This window comes from Zingiber officinale, chromosome 10B, assembly GCF_018446385.1.
Source record: "Zingiber officinale cultivar Zhangliang chromosome 10B, Zo_v1.1, whole genome shotgun sequence".
NCBI lineage: Eukaryota > Viridiplantae > Streptophyta > Magnoliopsida > Zingiberales > Zingiberaceae > Zingiber > Zingiber officinale.
Window position 1 is genome coordinate 3,237,006 of NC_056005.1, and position 17,627 is coordinate 3,254,632.

Sequence of the window (17,627 nt, forward strand, 5' to 3'; positions counted from 1 at the left end):
CGTTTTAAGGATATACACTGAAAACAGAAGTGAACATAGTACTTTCTAAGTCAGAACTCTCTACTCCCACAGAATTGCAGAATGGGCATAAGCCTAGTCTGAAGCATATTCAGATTTGGGTGGTCTAGCACGTGAGAGACATTGAAAAATTGGACATGAGTTCACTTGTTTGTGAGTTATCCTAGAAAAATAAAAAGAGGTTTGTAGGTTTTAAAATCGGAAGGTCATTGTTGGCACCAATGCTCGATTTCAGAAAAGGATTATACTATAAACCACAAGCCCATGAGTAAAAATTGTTCTTAAGAAAATTAAAGGACACGTCTAACCTAGTACCAACTGTACAAGATGAAATATCACAAGAAACTGCAACACGTATCACAAATGATACACAATTGTAGAAAGTGCCTCGTCGTAGTGGGAGAGTTGTTAGGCAACCTAAAATATTCATGTTTTGGGAGAGTCTTTGGACTCGATCCCTGGTGGGCATGAACCTGATCCCCGGACATATGACGAAGCACTCCAAGATAAAGAGACAACATCTTTGCAAAAAGCAATAAATACAAAATTAGAATATATGTATTCTAATAGAGTCTGAGAGCTTATAAAATCACCAAATGGTGTAAAAGCCATTGGGTAAAAATAAGTCTACAATAGGAAAAGTGGGATAGACAGGAAGGTAGAAACTTTCAAAGCAAACCTTGTTGAAAAAGGAAACTTTTTTACCGGTAGTCATGCTTAAGTCTACCCAGATTCTTTTATCTATGAGATTTAGCAAGTGGATGTTAAGACAGCTTTCCTTAATGGAAGTCTTGAAGAAAACATCCATATAAAGCAACCAGAAGGGTTCATTGTAAAGAGCAAAGAGCATCTTGTGTGTAAGCTCAAACAGTCTATAGACTGAAGTAAAACTTCAAGGTCTTAGTACATTCGGTTTAATAAAGTAATCCATACCTATGGATTTATTTTATAACCGAATGAGTTTTGTGTATACAAAAAATGTGATGGAAATGTAGTGGTATTTCTTGTACTATACGTAGATAACATTTTTGGCAGTTGGAAACAATATCAAAGTGTTGTCAGAAGTAAGGGTATGGTTGTCCAAACAATCTGATATGAAGGACTTAGGAGAATGCATATATTCTTGGGATCAAAGGGATCGCAAGAAAAGAATATATTTTACTTATCCCAAGCTTCATATATTGAAATAATCTTAGCTCGTTTTAGCATGCAGAACTCCAAGAAAGGTTTCTTACCTTTTAGGCATGGAGTAGCTTTATCTAAAGAGATGTCTCATAAGACATCAAAGAAAATAAAGGACATGAAGGCAGTTCCTTATGCTTCGACAGTAGGAAGTCTAATGTATGCAATGCTGTGTACGAGACTGGATATCTGTTTTGCCGTGGGCATGGTTAGCAGATATCAAAGTAACTCTGGACAAGGACATTTGTCTGCGGTAAAGCATATATTGAAGTACCTTAGAGGCACTAGAGATTATATGCTAGCTTACAAGGCAGATAATTTGGTCCTTGTGGGTTACATGGATTTTAACATCCAATCAGAAAAGGACAATAGTAAGTCAACCTCGGGGTTTTGTGTTTACTTTAGGAGATAAAGTCATAACTATGGAAGAGTGATAAGAATAGGTGCTTTTTCGGACTCCACCATAGAAGCTGAGTATATAGCAGCCTCTGAGGTAGCCATAGAAGATGTATGGCTCAGATACTTCAAGATAGACTTAGATATTGATCCTGTCCGAACGCTGAGTCGATGGACGCTGGGCACGTGGCGCTCTTCCAGGTGATGATGTGGATCTCTGACCGGCCGTATGGATCTCCGGCGAACCTGCAAGGAAGTCGAGCCGGGAAGGGGTTCCCGACGACGACCCTCCAACGCTCAAGTCAGGCAAGAGGAAAATGATGAAGTGGCTCCAAAGATGAGAGATCACGTACTTCCGGTGAAGTTTGTGGGCTCTTATATAGAGTTGTGGGGAGGCTTGTGCACACTTACCGAGGCGTACACGTGTCCTGTACCATACCTTAGTATGAGCTTGCCAGAGGAGCATGCCTGACACCATACTGTCACAGTCTGAGCACCTCTCTGATGGGACAGCAGAACCTTTCGTCGTACGATTCTGCGTATGGCCTGGTCGTCGAATATGCCTACTGTCAGAAGATGATGTTCCCCAATGTCCCCTTGTCCTTGTCTCCTTTTTTCCTCGAGACGAGCGTTCAGCCGCTCGGCTGGCACATCACTTTCGATCGGCATAGGTATCCGTCCGACCAAGAAGACTCCCGGTCGCGTGCTCGACTGAGAGTGTTCCTTCACAGTATTATCGATTTACGCCTCGGCCGAGCGGGCTGCCCGCTCGGCCCGGCAACCCTGTTCACCATGAGCGTCGGAAACTCGACTCCCCGTCGAGTCGTCTTTGATTTCGCCCGGACCCGTTCGGCCGGTCGACCCAACCCTTCTCCGGTCGGCCAGACCTCATGCTGACCCTTTTGACTTTTGACCTCTACGTGTCATTGACTCCCCTCAAAGGGGGTCCCCCATCCTTACTGCCGGATCACTTGCCTCCCCTTCAAGTCTAGTCGAAGGAGGCGATTAGTCCGACTGACTCGACCGCCAGTTACGCCGAGCGGCATCTCCGTGAAACTATCCTCCGCTCGACCCCCACAGGGGTAGCTATGGCGTTAGTCAATGCCAACATTCCTCGGATCTCTTCAAAATTTGCGCCAATCTTCGACATTAAGGCTGGGCATGCGCTCTGTGCCTCGTGAAGGCGCTCATTAAATGCACTCCAGTGGCCGAATGTCACGTGGCGCTGCTGTCGTCATCGTACGGCGGCGGTGTCACGGGCGACGAGACCGAGGCGGTTTGAAATGGACGGCCCGATGCGTGCTTTGGTTCCCGTGACCTGCATCCGACGGTGGAGGCCGCTCGGGCTCAACCCTATAAAGCCTTCGCCTTCTCCCCCTCCTTGCCGCATTTGTGCTTTTGCGTGCCCAGAAGCTTTCCTTGTCGTTCCTGCTCCGGTGATCTTGTTGCTGCTTCTTCCGGCGACCTCTCACACTCTTCCTTCGATCTTCATCTGCTTCTTTGTAAGGTCCTTACCCCTTCTCTGTCATCCTCGTGTTTTTTGCCGAGTCCTCGCTCTCTGGTTGCTGTGTTGTTTGTCGTCTTCTTCTTTCTATCATTTGCCTCTCCTCGCCTTTTGTGGTTTCGCCCGTTCAGACAATGGCTAGTTCTTCTCAGCCTCAAGATCCAGCCCTCGGCCCGTGGTATACCACCATGGAGTCTCGCTTCGATCGGCGCGACGCCGATATTCTGATGGACAATTTTGACATCCCCTCTGATTTTGAACTTATCTTACCCTCACCCTCCGCTCGGCCACACAAACAGCCGCGCGGAGCTTTCTGTGTTTTCCGCGACCAGTTCATAGCCGGTCTGCGGTTTCCAATCAATCCCTTTATCGTAGAAGTTTGTAATTTTTTCGGCCTTCCGCTCGGAAGCTTAGTCCCTAACACTTTCCGCCTTCTATGCGACGTTGTTGTCTTGTTCAAAATCCACAACATTCCCCTCCGACCGGAGGTCTTCTACTATTTTTATTATCCTAAACAGTCCGAGCTGGGTACTTACATGTTCCAGGCTCGGGCCGGTTTAGTCTTCTTTAATAAACTGCCCTCTTCCAATAAACATTGGAAAGAGTACTACTTCTATCTTCGTCTTCTCGAACGGGCCTTTTTCCGTACCCAGTGGCAGGTCGGACCGCCAATCTCCCCTGAGCTAAAGAGGTTCAAAACCTGACCGAACTATCTTCACGCTGCCAACATGCTAGCCGGTCTGAAGTTCGACATCAACAAGTTCTTACCCGAAGGGGTGATGTACATATTTGGCCTGAGTCCGATCCGGACTCCCCTCCCGAGCAGCTTCGGTAAGAATTTTACTTATGCATTCGCCTTGATTGCTAACTGATTTTCTCCTTTTTTCCTTTGCAGCGGACATTGTCATGGAGTTCGTGATGGCCGGAATTTTAAAGAGGAAAGCGGCGGCGCTCGAGGCCACAGCTGCCAAGGAGATGGAGCAACTGGGCATCACCCCGGTCGGCTCTAATGAAGGAGAGAGCGAAACGAATGCGGGGGAGTCGGCCGCTCAGGCTTCTTTCCCGGAGCCGACGGTTGGCATAACTTCCAGCCGAGGGCCTTCCGTCCGGGAGGAAGGCTCCGCTCAGGAGGAAGAGCGCCCTCTTCGACAAAAGAGGCGCCGAGCGGAGACACCACTTCGATCAGCTACTTCCACGGTCCAGCCGTCCGAGCGGACCATCGTTGATTCTCGCGGCAAAGCCCCAGCGGTTGAGGCGATCTCGTCCGATCGGACCCCATCCCGACTGGACGCGTCCGCGGATCCCCTCAAGGCCATACCTGTCAGCGCTCTTCCGCCCTCTTCCCGCCAAGTCCAACGCTCGGCCATTTTGTCCCAGTTTTCTGCACCGGCCTCCGATCCTTCCCTAGCTTCCGCTCAGACGACTCCCGGTCGGCACTGTACCATCAGGGTCTCCTTGCATCTCCCCACCAAAGAGTTGATGCCTGAGTCCGATCGTCTAACCGCGCCTGAGCACATGATCACCATGAAGGGGCCACCAGCGGAGATGTGGGCCGACGCTCGGGCACGTGTCGTGATGATTCCACTCAGCAATCTGGCCAATAGCCATATGCAGCAGGCCACTGGGGTAAGTGTGTTTTCTCAAGTCCTTTCCGCATTCTTTCTGATCGGCTATTAACAATCTTGCTTATGTCAGAGATGGGTGGAGGAGATCGCTGTCTCCAATCGTCTAGCCATGGTGGACGAGGAGCTAAAGAGGTTAAGGAATTCGGGCGGCGCGCCCTCTCAGGGTCCTTCATACGCCGAGCTGCAGAAAGAGCTCAAGAAGACCCAAGCTCTGTTGGCGGCTAAGCAAAAGAAGACGGTCGACCAAGCCCATACTCTGGCCGAACTTGAACGACAGGTCAAATCACTGGACCGCAAAATAAGCCTGGCCACCGATCGGAAGAAAACGGCTATCGCCGATCTGGAGAAGAAGAACGTCGAGACCCGGGGCCTGGAGCAACGAGTCAAAGAGCTGATGGAGCAGCTGGACGGCGAGAAGGCAAGCCGCTCGGCCGAGGTGATTAAACATAAAGATGAATTGAAGACATTGCAGGAGTCTCTCGAAGCTTCCCAAATTGTCTTCAAGGAATATCAAGAGGCGGAACCCGACCGAGTTGCAGCCCTGAGGCTGAAGCACATCCGCTCGACCGAATTTTCAGAAAAAGTATGCGAGCGGATGTATAATGCCTTTGAGCTGGCCATCACCGCCACAACGGACTACCTGAAGTCCAAGGCTCAGCTCCCTGACTCCGCCAGCATCCTGGCCCAAGACTATGCGACGCTCCTCAACACCATCCCAAAGGACCTTTATGATTTCCTGGAATGAAGGCATTTTGTAATTCGGTCGTTCGGCCAAAACTTTCTTTTTTTTTGTAATTCGGCTAGTCAGCCTTGATTTTTCAAATTTCAATGAAAAATTTATCTTTGTACAACTTTGTTTTTACTTTGCATGCTTGTGAGTGATTGGTCGGGGCCTATGACACACAACTCGGCCAACTAGGCCTCCCGAGCGGGCGTAGGTGGCATACGACTTGTCACTACTTTCCCTTGCCGCTTATAGTCAAGCGTCTTTCATTCCGGCCGGGGGGTTTATAGTTGCCGGTCTGACTCTCGATATTTAACGTCGAAGCTCGACGGTCTTCCGACCAGAGGGTTTATAGTCGCCGGTCCGACTCTCGATATTTAACATCGGAGCTCGACGGTCTTCCGGCCGGAGGGTTTATAGTCGCCGGTACGACTCTCGATATTTAACGTCGGAGCTTGACAGTCTTCCGGCCGGAGGGTTTATAGTCGCCGATACGACTCTCGATATTTAACGTCGGAGCTCGACGGTCTTCCGGCTGGAGGGTTTATAGTCGCCAGTCCGACTCTCGATATTTAACGTCGGAGCTCGACGGTCTTCCGGCCGGAGGGTTTATAGTCGCCGGTCCGACTCTTGATATTTAACGTCAGAGCTCGACGGTCTTCCGGCCGGAGGGTTTATAGTCGCCGGTACGACTCTCGATATTTAACGTCGGAGCTCGATAGTCTTCCGACCGGAGGGTTTATAGTCGCCGGTCCGACTCTCGATATTTAACATCGGAGCTCAACTGTCTTCCGGCCGGAGGGTTATAGTCACCGGTACGACTCTCGATATTTAACGTCGGAGCTCGACGGTCTTCCGGTCGGAGGGTTTATAGTCGCCGGTACAACTCTCGATATTTAACGTCGGAGCTCGACGGTCTTCCGGCCGGAGGGTTTATAGTCGCCGGTTCGACTCTCGATATTTAACGTCGGAGCTCGACGGTCTTCCGCCCAGAGGGTTTATAGTCGCCGGTCCGACTCTCGATATTTAATGTCGGAGCTCGACGGTCTTCAAGGCTAATTTCAACACGGATGATATACGTCCTGCCGAGCGGCGAATAATACCAAATGCGTTTTATCACTTTGCTTCCTGCATTACAAGGACACAGGTGACCGAGACATACATAAAATGACTTACATCGGCGCACCTCTCACCTGCAAAGAAGTCGTGCTTCCCCTTGAATGCCGACCGGATCTTTATCTTGGCCCCATGTTGAGATATTCTCCGGTCGGAACTCTGCTACCGCTCGGCCTGCTGATGCTGACGTCGCCTGTTGCTCCAGCCGCTCAGCTTGCGCCTTCTGTTTCTGTTGCTCCACGAGCTTAGCTGCTCTTGCCTCGATCAGAGCGTCGAACTCCTCCTGGGAGAGCATCACGGTGTGCTGTTGTCCAGCTTCGTCCATCTCTTCCGCTCGGATGCAGGTGCGTTCCCACAGACAGCGCCAATTTGATCCTGTCCGAACGCTGAATCGATGGACGCTGGGCACGTGGCGCTCTTCCAGATGATGATGTGGATCTCTGACCGGCCGTATGGATCTCCGGCGAACCTGCAAGGAAGTCGGGCCGGGAAGGGGTTCCCGGCGACGACCCTCCGACGCTCAAGTCAGGCAAGAGGAAAATGATGAAGTGGCTTCAAAGACGAGAGATCGCGTACCTCTGGCGAAGTCTGAGGGCTCTTATATAGAGCTGTGGGGAGACTTGTGCACACCTACCGAGGCGTACACGTGTCATGTACCATACCTTAGTATGGGCTTGCCAGAGGAGCATGTCTGACACCATACTGCTACAGTCTGAGCACCTCTCTGATGGGACAGCAGAACATTCCGTCGTACGATTCTGCGTATGGCTTGGTCGTCGAATATGCCTGCTGTCAGATGATGTTCCCCAATGTCCCCTTGTCTCCTTTTTTCCCCGAGCCGAGCGTCCATCCGCTCGGCAGGCACATCACTTCCGACCGGCATAGGTATCCGTCCGACCGAGAAGACTCCCGGTCGCGTGCTCGATTGAGAGTGTTCCTTCACAGTATTATTGATTTACGCCTCGACCGAGCGGGCTGCCCGCCGGCCCGGCGACCCTGTTCACCATGAGCGTCGGAAACTCGACTCCCCATCGAGTCGTCTTTGATTCCGCCCGGACCCGTTCGGCCGGTCGACCCAACCCTTCTCCGGTCGGCCGAACCTCATGCTGACCCTTTTGACTTTTGACCTCTACGTGTCATTGACTCCCCTCAAAAGGGGTCCCCCGTCCTTACTGCCGGATCAGATATGATTTCTGGTTTGCCCAAAATAATTTGGTGCAGTAGCAAACTCAAAGAAACCATAAGTCTATAAGGCAAGTAAACACAATAGAGCACAAGTACCACCTAATATGAGAAATCATATAAACGAGGAGAAGTTGTTGCCGCCTAGATTGCATCAGATGATGACCTATAGATCTTTTCACTAAGGCCCTTAAGGTAAGAGCTTTTGATGGGCATGTTGAAGGGTTGGGAATCAGATGTATGGCAGCAGATATGGCAGCTTAGTCTTTTAGTATAAGTGGGAGATTGTTAGAGTGTATACTAAAATCCTAGCTTTTGGTATAAACATTTATCTAGAAATAAGAATCACATTGGTCAAATATCTACATTTATTATAAATGTAGTCGTTCAAATAATTTATATTGTAGATAACACGGTGTGTGGTGTCACACACAGGAGATCGTGTTATCAGTTCTTTATAAATTATAAACAGTTACTCATGACTAAGATGGAAAGGAACAAACCATTGGAATAGTCGTAGTGTAATTAGGTATTAGTTTATCTTGACTAATAAATTACACTAGTACACTCTAAGTGTATTGAGTAGGACTATTTTAGGTAAGTTCTTTTTATACTGACTTGATAAAAGAACTAGACCTTAGTTATTATGGAAGTGTGTGCTCTTAATTCTAATATAATAACAAGCACATATATTTGATATTTATTTCTTTAATTTATCAATGGGTGAGATTTAGTTCGATAAATCAATAAGCCCGATAAGTTGGGAAATGATATCACTTATAGTGTGTGTTGTTGATTATAGAAGGGATCTGTGTCCTAGTAATCTAGGTTGAGAATGACCCCAAGAGGAGCTCATAAGGTTTGCCATGTTAAACCCTGTAGGTGGACTTAGTCCGACATGACGATAAGGTTAAGTGGTACTACTCTTGGACTAAGATATTAAATAAGTGAGTTGTCAGTAACTCATTTAATTAGTGGGCATGCATTATTTTAAACACAGGGAGACTAACACACTCATAATAAGAAGGAGCCCAAAATGTAATTTGGGATTTGTGCGGTAGTTCAATAATAGTTCTTTAGTGGAATGAATTATTATTGATGAAATTAAGTTATGTGTTCGGGGTGAACACGGGATGCTTAATTTCATCAGGAGACCAAAACCAATTCCTCCTCTCGGTCCTATCGTAGCCTCTTGTATATAGAGATTTATATCAACCACATACCCACCTTCTTACCCAACCAATAGGGGACGACCAAGCCAAGCTTGAAGCTCAAGCTTAGGGCCGGCCAAGCCTAAAGGTTGAGCCTTAAGGTGGCCGGCCAATAGTTTGGAGCCCAAGCTTAGGTGGCCGACCACATCATATTAAAAAGGGTTTTTTGTTAAAATTATTTCTTATGTGGATATCATGGTTTTAAAAGAGAGTTTAAAATTTAAATCTTTCCTTTTATAGCTTTCTACAAAAGATTAAGAAAAGATTTGAAATCTTTCCTTATTTGTAGATTGAAAGGTAGATTTTAATTTTGAGAAAACTTTCCTTTTTAACCATGTTCATGATTTAAAAGAGAGTTTAAAAATTAAATATTCTCTTTTATAAGTTTCTACAAAAGATTAAGAAAAAATTTGATATCTTTCCTTATTTGTAGATTAAAAGAGATTTTAATTTTTAGATATAACTTTCTTTTTATCCACATGTTTAAAAGAAAGATTTTAATTTATAAAATTTTCTTTTTACAAACCACCATGAAGGAAAAAATTATTGGAGAAATTTTTTATAAATTTCCAGAGACAAATTAGGAAGTTTTAATTTTTATTTTAATTAAAACTCTCCTTGTTTTGGGGAAATAAGTGGCCGGCCATGTATATTGAGAAGAGAACATTATTTTTAATTAAATAAATTTTCCTTTTCATGGCAAAAGAATTAAGGAAGTTTTTTATTTAAATTTCCTTATTTGCCAAGACCAAGGATTATAAAAGAAGGGGTAGAGGTGCCTTCATGGTGAATGACTCTATTATTCTTCTCCTATCTTTTCCTCCTTGGTGGCCGGCCCTAACTTCTCCCTCTTCTCTTCTTCTTGTGGCCGGCGGCAACCCCTCTTGGAGCTCTTGATGGTGGCTGGTTCTAGCTAGGAAGAAGAAGGAGAGAAAGGAGGTTTTGTTTCTTGCATCCCTTGGAGCTTGGTGGTGGTGGCCGGACCTCTACTTCTCTTGGAGAATTGTGGTGGCCGAAACCTAGAAGGAAGAAGAAGGTGCTTGTTGGTTCTCATCTCGGAAGATCGTTGCCCACACAATGTCCGAGGTTAGAAGAGGAATACGGTAGAAGATCAAGAGGTTATTTTTGCTTACAAAGAAAGGTATAACTAGTAATTATTTTCCGCATCATACTAGTTTTCTTTGTATAGTTATTTATGGAAATACCAAACACAAGAGGCATATGATTCTAGAGTTTTCGAAATAGTTTTTTCAAGTTTGTGTTTTCTTCTTTTTCGAATTTGTGATTTGATTGTTCTTTTTGGTTAACCTAGCGTTATTTAAAGAAATAAATATTAGCTTTCCTTAAAAGGCTTTGCCTAGGCGATGGTGGTTGCTCCCATATCCAAGAAGGCCATGTGCCTCGCCATGCAGTCCTGGAAGCCAATATTAGAAATTAATATTTATGGAATTAATAACTTAGGTAGATTTGAATCAATAGTGTTAAGTTCCGCTTGCGATTCAAATCTAAACCATTAAGAACAGATAAGTTAAATTTGGAATCAATGATGTTAAGTTCCGTCTGCGATTCCTAATTTAACTTTTAAAGAACACAATAGGTTATTTAAGGAAAGGTTCGACACTTGTACAAAAAAATTTTGTACAGTGGAACCGGTACGATTTTCTTAGGATTAACCAACAATATCCTCTAATTATTGTTAGTCTACATGATTCTTGAATATGCATCGTCATGGCTCAACCATATACATTCTCAACTTGGATCCTACATTGTAATGATTTCAGAGTGATTTGATGATGTCGTTGTTAAAGCTTATTTTGTTGGCTTCCATGATATAGCAGGGTTTCCTTGTAAACACATAACCTGTTTGAGAACTAGTTTTATGTGGATCTAAAAGATAACCTGTATCTTCATAGCATACTAAAAATAAATATGATTTTTTTGAATAAAATAATCACATGCTTGTTGTATCACGAAGGTAGCAAAAATATGTATTTTACATATTCTAATATCTTTAAATTGGAGAAAAGTTAGATCTTACTAAAATGTTAACAGAAAATGTAATATCTAGGTGAGTGCAATTGGCAAGATATGATAATGCACCAATTGGATGAAAAGGATCTTTTTATTTAGTATCAACTGATCGAACAACCAATGGTAAATGATACGAGTTATATCAAATAGACCTAGAAGATGACGTGTTAGTCAAAGTTAGAATAAAGGAACATTCCACACTTAGATTTGTTAACCGTCCAAATGCAAGGATCTCAGGTCCTGTACACACGACCCTAAGGTAGGACATTCATGTAAGGTTAATCAGTTATAATCCTGGTCGGAGGCAAGGACTATGAGATTATTACAGTAATAACTAAAGAAATAATACGCTTGAGTGATAAATGGCTGAACAGGTTCAAAGGAGTTTGGCTAGAACAAAGTTCAGTCATACCCAAAAGCACTTGGCTTCATAAGGCTCTCAGTAGAAGATTGGCCGGGCAAGGGCCAGTCGAACATGAGACTCTCTGTATGTGCCCACCCGGACAAAGTCCGATCGGGCCCAAAAGTACTTGGCTTCATAAAGGTCTCAGTAGAAGACTGTTTGAGCAAGGGCCAATCGAACATAAGACTCTTTGTATGTGCCCGCTCGGATAAAGTTTGGCTGAACCCAAAAGCACTTGGCTTCATAAAGCTCTCAGTAGAAGATTGGTCGGGCAAGGGCCAGTTAAACATGAAACTCTCTGTATGTGCCTGCTCGGACAAAGTCCGACCATGCCCATAAGCACTTGGCTTCATAAAGCTCTCAATAGAAGACTGGCTGGGCAAGGGCCGGTCGAGCATGAGACTCTCTGTATGTGCCCGCCCGGACAAAGTCCGCCCAGGCCCAAAAGCACTTGGCTTCATAAAGCTCTTAGTAGAAGACTGGTCGGGCAAGGGTCGGTCGAACAAGAGACTCTCTGTACATGCCTACCTAGACGAATACCATTCGGAATTAAGGACCCTTATCATCAGGAGATCCTACATAATCAGTCGGCTGGACAAAGGTTGACCGAACATAAATTACTTAATGTTAAATATGATCTATCACATGATTTTCTAAATGAATCTTTTGTTGGTTAATCCTAGGAAAACGTACCGGTTCCACTGTACAAAAATTTTGTACAAGTGTCGAACCCTTCCTTAAATAACCTATTGTATTCTTTAGAAGTTAAATTAGGAATCGCAGACGGAACTTAACATCATTGCTTCCAAATTTAACTTATCTATTCTTAATGGTTTAGATTTGAATCGCAAGCGGAACTTAACACTGTAGGACCGTTGGGCCGGCTAGAAGGGTTGGTAAATAACCTGTCAATTAAAAACAAACAACCCTTCCTCGAACGATTAAGCTAACACTTGTAAAATGAATTAAGCAGATAAATAAGAGCGTAAAAGAAAAGACGATGCACCAGATGTTTACTTGGTTATAACCGATGTGGTTGTTAATCCAAGGAAGATTAAGCTCAAAAACTCCTTCAGGCGGAGAAGCCTCTTATAGCGTTTAGGCACAGAAAATAGAAGCTTAACTACAACTAAAGCATACAAGTGTTTGGAAATAGAATGATCGTGATTGTTAATTGATGAAAAGCTTCTGGACCAAGGCTATATTTATAGCCTTGGTCGGGGCGCTTGGAAGGGTTCCGGGCGCCCTGGGGGGGGGATAAAATTTATCCCCCAACGGTTGGATCGAGTCAAAGCTCGATCCTGTGAAAAAGTCACTTCCGGGCGCTCGGAAGGGTTCCGGGCGCCGGACAGCTCCGGCGCCGGATAGCGCGCCCCGGACAGTTCCGGCGCCCGAGCCAAAAGTCAACCCAGTTGACTTTTGGTCCGTGCTCTCTTCTCCGTTCAGCTCGCCTCGTCCGGGTCTTCCGCTCCGGCCCGCTTGCTTGGGTGATCTCGACATCCGAAATAGGCTCACCCAACCCATCTTCCGGTCTTCTCGAGCATGCTTCCTCCCGGCTTCTCGTAATTGCCGCGTGTCCCTTCTCGTCCACCAGCGTACTCATCCGCAGACTTTGTCCCTCGGTCGCACCCCATGCCGACCTTCTCGCGTCTCTTGCTCCCGAGCAATCTTCCGCTTGCCTTGGAACTACCACGCGCACTTCCTTCTCATCCGCCGGCGTCGGCTCCCTTCCCCTGCCATCCTTCTCGCTAGCTGCGTCTTCCGCTCGAGTACCTGTGCTCCTAAGCTCCTGCACACTTAGACACAAGGTTAGAAACAACGCAGGACCTAATTTAACTTGTTGATCACACCAAAACAACCTTGGGGTTCCAACAATCTCCCCCTTTTTGGTGTGATCAACCCAAGTTAAGCTAGGGTTACAAATAGACATAGAATAAAAACAATTTATTGCAATAACATGCAACATGATAGAAAAAGATTGAATTTCAAAAAAATTTCAAATTTTAATATTCAATTTTCTACCTCCCCCTAGACTTATACTTTCCCTTCTCCCCCTTTGATAACAATAAAAATGGGGTTTCAAGAAAAATAATCTAAGGGTTTGACACTTAGAAAAATTATAGAAATCTATTTCAATGTTTTTCGGAGAAAAAATATTTCCAAGTTAAAGAGAAAAAAAAAATTTCTAAGTCAGAATGACTTTCGAAAAATTTCTAAGTTTTCACCAGAAATAAATCTTTCTAAGCCCAAAAATTTATGCAAGAAAATTTTAAAAAAATTGATAGCATTAAAAAAAAAATTCTATGCATTTATTTATTTATTTTATATTGATACTTATATCAGCAAGTTTTAAATTTCCATTTCAATTTTTCATAACTTCTCAAATTACACTTTTTCAAATTTAAAGCCACAAATATTAAACATGCAATAATTTGTATCATGTTAATTTCTATTATTTTTTGAATTTCAACTTCACAAAAATATTCAAATAACATAGATTCTAACTTAATAAAATTTTTCGACAATATAAAAAATTCTTTCGGCAATGTGCAAAATTCGTTCGAAAGAATATTTTGTAATTTGCAAGAATTTTTTAACAACAAAAATTCTAATTTACAGGAATCTATTAACAGATTTCTTAATCTGAAACACCTTTTTGGTGACTCAATTTCTAAATCGCAAAATTCTTTCGAGAGAGAAATTTGTAATTCGAAAAATTCTTTAAATTTGCATAATTCTTTTGTCAAAATATTTTTAAATTTGCAAATTTCTTTTGATAATATATCTAATTTGCAAGACAAATTTGACAATTGATTTTCTAATTCAAAAAACTTTTTCGGTAATTCAATTTTTAAATCGCAAAAATCTTCAGGCAATTTTTCTATTGAATTAACCGGTTGTTCAGAAGGTAGAGACCATACCTTACTTACCTCGTCGGCCGTTGATTCTCCCCCTGTTGAGTTGCTTTCTTCCAATATCTCTCCCCCTTCATTGATGCTCACTTGGGATGAGCTTTCTGTGTCCTCGGGATGGAGATCGACTATCTCGACAGTTTCCTCATTCTCGGACTGTTCTGGCGTTGAATCGGTGTTGGATTCATCCTCGACATTGGCTGGTTCTTCGTAGATCTTCAAGAACTTTTCCCAAAGTTCTTTTGCATTTTTGTACTCTCCGACTCTGTCGAGATCTTCTTTTCGTATTACGGTTAGAAAATGGAATTCATCTCGCCCGTTTGCCACAAACTCGTCACATTGCTTCTTGTTCCAGAGGCGTAGATCGAGTTCTTCTCCATTCGTTGTCTTTGGTGCTTCATAGCCAGATTTTAATATGAAAGAAATACCAACATCAGAATTAAGATATACCTCTATTTGTTTCTTCCATGAAGAAAACTCCCCCTTGAATGCTGGTGGATATTCGCTAGCTCCGGCCATCATTTTGTTGCTTCAGACGGCGGTTAGTCCTTCTGAGGCGTACTCGGCTCTGATACCACTTGTAGGACCGTTGGGTCGGCTAGAAGGGTTGGTAAATAACCTGTCAATTAAAAACAAACAACCCTTCCTCGAACAATTAAGCTAACACTTGTAAAATGAATTAAGCAGATAAATAAGAGCATAAAAGAAAAGACGAGGCACCATATGTTTACTTGGTTACAACCGATGTGGTTGTTAATCCAAGGAAGATTAAGCTCAAAAACTCCTTCAGGCGGAGAAGCCTCTTACAGCGTTTAGGCACAGAAAACAGAAGCTTAACTACAACTAAAGCATACAAGTGTTTGGAAATAGAATGATCGTGATTGTTAATTGATGAAAAGCTTCTGGACCAAGGCTATATTTATAGCCTTGGTCGGGGCGCCTGGAAGGGTTCCGGGCGCCCTGGGGGGGATAAAATTTATCCCCCAACGGTTGGATCGAGTCAAAGCTCGATCCTGTGAAAAAGTCACTTCCGGGCGCCCGGAAGGGTTCCGGGCGCCCCGGACAGCTCCGGGCGCCCCGGACAGCTCCGGGCGCCCCGGACAGTTCCGGGCGCCCCGGAGCCAAAAGTCAACCCAATTGACTTTTGGTCCGTGCTCTCTTCTCCGGTTCAGCTCGCCTCTGGTCCGGGTCATTCTGCTCCGGCTCCGCTTGCTTGGGTGATCTCTGACATCCGGAATAGGGCTCACCCGAACCCATCTTCCGGTCTTCTCGAGCATGCTTCCCTCCGGCTTCTCGTCCCTCGGAATTGCCGCGTGTCCCTTCTCGTCCACTAGCGTACTCATCCGCAGACTTCGTCCCTCGGTCGCACCCCGTGCCGACCTTCGCGCTAGCTGCGTCTCTTGCTCCCCGAGCAATCTTCCGCTCCGGCTTTCGTACCTTGGAACTACCGCGCGCACCTCCTTCTCGTCCGCCGGTGTACTCTTCCGCAGCACCTCGTCCCTCGGACACACCGCGTGCGGTCCTTCTCGCTAACTGCGTCTTCCGCTCGAGTACCTGTGCTCCTAAGCTCCTGCACACTTAGACACAAGGTTAGAAACAACGCAGGACCTAACTTAACTTGTTGATCACACCAAAACAACCTTGGGGTTCCAACAAACACTATTGGTTCAAATCCACCTATGTTATTAATTCCATTAAATATTAATTTCCAAAATTGGCTTCCAGGACTGCATGGCGAGGCACATGGCCTTCTTGGATATGGGAGCAACCACCACCGCCTAGTCAAAGTCTTTTAAGGAAAGCTAATATTTAATTTCCTTAAATAACTCTAGGTTAACCAAAAAGAACAATCGAATCACAAATTCGAAAAAGAATAAACACAAACTCGAAAAACTTATTCGAAAAACTAGATCTAATTGCCTCTTGTATTTAGAATTCTTACTAAGAAAATAACTAGTACGATGCGGAAGAAAATTACTAGTTATACCTTCTCTTTGTAAGCTAATAACCTCGAGATCTTCTGTCGTATTCCTCGCCTCGCCTTGGACGTCGTGTGGGCGACGATTCTCCAAGATGAACACCACCCAAAAGAGCTTCTCCTCCTTGTAATATTCGGCCACCGCCACCACAATAGAAAAGAGAGCAAAGGGAGAAGAGAGGGAGAGAGGGGTCGGCCACCAAGAGAGTCTCCAAGCCAAAGAATAAGAGTTGTGTCTCATGAAGCCCCCTCACCCCTTCTTTTATATTACTTGCCCAAGGCAAATAAGGAAAAACTTTTTACAAAAAATAAAATCATCCAAGAGTTTTTCCTTTTCCCTTTTAATTTTTCCTTTTTCTTTCCTCTTGATTGAATCAATCACCAAAATTAATTTTTGTGATGATTTTATATTTTTAATTATGGTCGGCCACTTGCTTGGGCACCAAGCAAGGTGGTCGGCCACCTCATCAAGGGGAAAAAGGAAATATATTTTTATAAAATTTTACAAGAAAACTCTTATAAAATTTTACAAGCTCTCTTTCCTAAAGTAGGAGTTAAAAAAGGAAAGTTCTAAAAATTAAAACCATGTTTTAAAATTTAAAACTTCTCTTACAAAATTTCTTTTTTTAACATGATGATAGAAAATTTTTAATTTTAAAACTTTTCTCCCTTTTTTCCTAAACCATGAGGATGGTTAAAAAAGGAAAGTTTTAAAACTTTTTAAACTCTCTATTAAAACATGTGACCAAATTCAAATAAGGAAAGTTTTTAAAACTAAAATATCTCTTTTAAAACTTATAGTTTTCTACAAAGAGAAGATTTTAAAAATTCAAAAACAACTCTCCTTGTTTGAATATTGTGGCCGACCCCTACTAGCTTGGTCACCAAGCAATAGGGTCGACCCCTATAAAGAGGATGTGGCTGGCCCTTGCTTGGTCACCAAGCATTGGACCGGCTCACTTCTTGGACACCAAGAAGAGCCTTACATTTGGATGGACTTGAGGCTATAATGATGCTACGACAGGGACCTAGAGGAGAAATTGGTTTTGGCCTTCCGATGAGCTTGAGTATCCCGTGTTCGCCCCGAACACACAACTCAAGTTCATCAATAATAACTCATTCCACTAGAGAGTTATTATCGCACTACCGCACCAATCCCAAATTACATTATGGGCTCCTTCTTTTTATGAGTGTGTTAGTCTCCTTGTGTTTAAGATTACGAATGTCCACTAATTAAGTAAGTTACTGACAACTCACTTAATTAATATCTAGCTCCAAGAGTAGTACCACTCAACTTTATTGTCATGTCAGACTAAGTCCACCTGCAGGGTTTAACATGACAATC